The sequence below is a fragment of the Sus scrofa genome, chromosome 17 (genome assembly GCF_000003025.6).
Source record: "Sus scrofa isolate TJ Tabasco breed Duroc chromosome 17, Sscrofa11.1, whole genome shotgun sequence".
In the NCBI taxonomy this organism is placed as follows: Eukaryota; Metazoa; Chordata; class Mammalia; order Artiodactyla; family Suidae; genus Sus; species Sus scrofa.
The window spans coordinates 9,041,924-9,045,989 of record NC_010459.5 but is presented as its reverse complement, the minus strand read 5'-3'; positions in this window follow the sequence as shown (position 1 = coordinate 9,045,989).

The following is a 4,066-nucleotide window of genomic DNA, read 5'->3' as shown; positions in this document are numbered from 1 at the left end:
TCTGAGATATGATGTGCAGCCGTTCACACCCTTTATTTAAACTCATGTATGAGTTTCCTTGTGGCACAGCAGGTTAAGGGTCTGGCATTGTCACTGCAGGGGCTCAGGTCGCTGCTGCAGCAGGGGTTCAATTCCTGACCCTGGAACTTCCACACGCCCCAGAGGCGGCCACAAGCAACCTCATGCAAAGAGTCATCTCAGCCCCCCTGGAGGATCAGGATGTCAAGGTTGGAGTTGCTCTAATATCTATTCAGTCAGTTCCTTTTGATTCTTTGTCTTCACCAAAGCGCCATTCCACTTGCATGAGACCAGATGGAAGTGATGTTTGGCATGTGAATTTTGGGGACCCACAACTGTTAGGAGGACAGAAGCTTCAGTGGTCATAGCCACAGGAAGGAAGCGGGGCTGCAAGGGGACCTCTCCCAGCTCACCCCACGAGTTAGAGAGGGAGCTGAGCCTAGAAAGTCCAGGGCTTCTAACCACCATCCTACTTCTCCTGGTGCCTGCTTAGTGGGAAGGCAGGTTGGAATGTAGGGTGGATGAATAAGCAGCCCCTCCTTCAGGGTGTGTATTTCTTTGCTGCTACGTTCGTATTTGGAAGAAGCATGTTCTCTAAGATGCCACCCTGAGTACTTAACAAGCATTTTTACCTTCGGTTGCTGTTGAGTGTCACTCAGAGCCCTGACCTTGAACGTAGCTACTGTCCTCAGAGTCAGGACCTGTGTGTTCTACCCCACCTCCCCCTGCCCCCGTTCCTCTAAACTCCAGCAGCTTCTGGTACAATGTCAGGGAATAGCACAGGTCGAAGGCGCTTCTTGAATGGCCTTTTAAACAATCCCATGTGACCATAAGGATATCATGTATATCATTATCATTTCGTTCTATCCAAAATGACTTAAAATGGACATTCTCATGTTAAGCGAACAGTTTGTTATGGGCTGAATAGTCCTAGACTTAAAATTCAGGGGGCCCACCTATTAGTGATTAGTAATGCTCATAATAATGGGACTATCAATCTGATGAAGCAGAATAAAAAAAGAGTGCAAGTAAGAATATCACACTATGCACCTCCTGGGGAGCACCTGCTGTGTGCTTTACTCCTTTTAATACCTCATACTCTTTGTTACCTCCGTGCAAGATAATGTATGATTCTTCCCATTATAACATAATGTCGTGTTACCACTTTTACAGGGGAAAAAGACAAAACATCGTGAAAGTATTTTCCACTCGGTTCCCCACTTGCCCTCTAGATGGCACCTTGATACCTCCTTTCCCCACACTTTAAACCATAGCGTCTGGACAGAATGCACTTAATTTATAATATATGTAAACAAATTCTATGTGTATATAATATCTGGAAACATTAAATCAAATCAGCCATTTCAATTCAAATTCACTTGACTTTGCAAATATAATCGTTGTAAATATTTAGTCCCCAGGCAGTAGCTTCTCCTTTAAACCACATGCTCCGGAGTTCCCCAGCTCTAGGGACTTCACTTTCCCTTAGTGACTGACTATGGGAGGCCCCAGCAGTGGGTGACCCTGGGTCCTGGTTACCAAGGTGTGCTCCCTAAGACCTGCAGGACCACAGAGGCAGAGCTTACCTGTCTTCCACCAGCCAACCCCGTTGTCACTTGCCATCTGGCTGAGTTGCATGGCTCAGCCATCTCGCTATGGTTTCCTTTAAGCTGTGGAAGCCCTTCCCACCTTTTTCCCCATCTAGGCACTCCTGCTTCTCCTCCACGCCTATGTTTCTCCCTGTATGAACAGACGCCCTCCTCTCTTGAGTGTCGCAAAGATCACGTTGCAATATTTAAAACAAGCAGAGAGCAAAAACTTTTGAATTCTGAAAGCTTGATGATAGAAAAAATAGACCTCCCCTCAAAACACACACACACACATCCTACATCTGGAAGTGGATAAACATACAATTAGTCCAAGATCCCATGAGTCAAGTTCCTCCAGGGGAGGGGGGGTCGCTCCTATGGGCTGTGTGTTTGCTTGGCCCCACAGCTCACAGACACTAGTGGGCTTGGGGCTGAAGCTTAGGCTATTTAGTGACTTTGGCAAAGAAATCCTCTTGGGGTAGAATATCCATCAGAATAGAGGTTTGTCCACTACATGTGAACAGAGAGAAATCCTCAGGTATGAATATTCCATGACTCGTGGATGGTGTTTAATAAGTTGGCCAGCCGGCTAGGGACTTGGAAAAAATATAAAAACTAGTGGGAAGGAAGTTCAGGGAAGTGGGAAGTGGGCATAAGTCGGAAAGGGCACACTGTGAAATCATCAGCGTTTCCATGTATGCCCACCAGAGGGTGCAGTCATTCTGTAAACAGAAGGCTAATTCTCGACTATAATAGACGATAACAGAATCTATAGTGGAGAAGTTTCTTGACGTTTTAAAATATCATTCCCTTCTCAGTCCTACCTTAGCCTGTCTTCAATTTGTAGGCCTCAAGATATCAAAAATTACTGCGTCCCGTCTTAGCTTGTGCATCCTGTAACAAAATTGCAACCCTTACCAGCCAGAGATAGCTGAGTTCTCCAAGTTCTCTAACTTGTCCGAGTTCCTGCTGTGCACAGTCCCTGAAAAGTTTCAGGACCCCCACGAAGCTCTTTAGAAACTTCTGCCCCCCCCCCCCCCAGCTATGCCTGGACATTGCAGGAATGGGCTGAAAGCGCCTCTGCCTGTTGACCGTTACACCATCCAACTAAAATCACCATCTGTGGAAGAAAAATAATAGATCCCTTCAGAAAGTGAGGCTGGAAGACGGCGCCTTGGGAGGAGAGGCCCGTTGGGCAGATATTTATTTGAGAGGTCCCATTAGAGGGAACTGAGGCCTTCTAAAGTCAGATTTTAATCAAACATAAGCCTTTAAGTTGTTTATCTAAGGAAGAAATTATATTCTCTGTTAGAAAACCGAGCAAATTTTACATGCAATTATTATTTCAGAGTGAATTTCTGCTCTAGAGGTCCCTCCTAAGGTTACCCCCAAGCAATAATCGCTAAAAAGCAGAGGACTCAAAGTTGTAACTACCAAAATACCCAAAAGACTCCTAGAGACTAACAAAATGCACTGTTGCCAATTATCCAGTTCATACAAGAATAATCATTACAATTGATTTTGAGGCCTGTAACTGTCATATTTTATTACTGAGACTAGGAGATGGGAAAGAAACTTTTAAAACACAATTGTTAATTATATAAATGAGACATGTTGAATGATGCTTCATTAGGAGAACTTATTAAAGTGCCATTATATTTCAGATATTTTAATTTTTTCTTTAAAAAGTCATGGGTGAATCCAAATATAACTAATTCATAAATTTTTAAATAATGTCAGCTTCAAAAAAAATTGGGGGTTGATGTACATCTAAAACTATGGTTATCTTGCTGTCAATGGATCAAATTATATAAAAGGATTTTAAAATATTTTATGTGTTTAAATGCTGAAAAGCTTTCTGTTCCTATCTAATGGAAACTTTGGGCCTATGTTCATGTTCAAATGATCAAGCATAACCGTTTAAACAGTCTTTTAAATATTTAGGAATTTCAATGGTATTTTCTGAGTGTAAATACAAGATATGCTGCTTGAAGAAACTTGTAAAATACATCAAAATGCAGAGATATACTAAGAATCACCTCCAAGATTCCTATGCACAGCCCACATTCTGACAATTTTTTCCTGTCATCTTTATATTTTCAGAACCCAAACATAGCTTAAAAGGGAGTAATGTCATATTTTAAAAATGGATGGAAAAAAATCCAACATGAAACGCAAGCACAAAGAATCCAGATTTTGGAGTTCCCATCATGGCGTGGCAGAAATGAATCTGACTAGGAACCGTGAGGTTGTGGGTTTGATCCCTGGCCTCTGCTCAGTGGGTTAAGGATCTGGCATTGCCTGGAGCTGTGGTGTAGGTCGGAGATGCAGCTCAGATCCCCGCTGCTGTGGTTGTGGTACAGGCCAACGGCTACAGCTCAGATTGGATCCTTATGTCACCGGTGGGGCCCTAAAAAAAAAAAAAAAGACAAAAAAGACAAAAAGACCAAAAAAAAAGA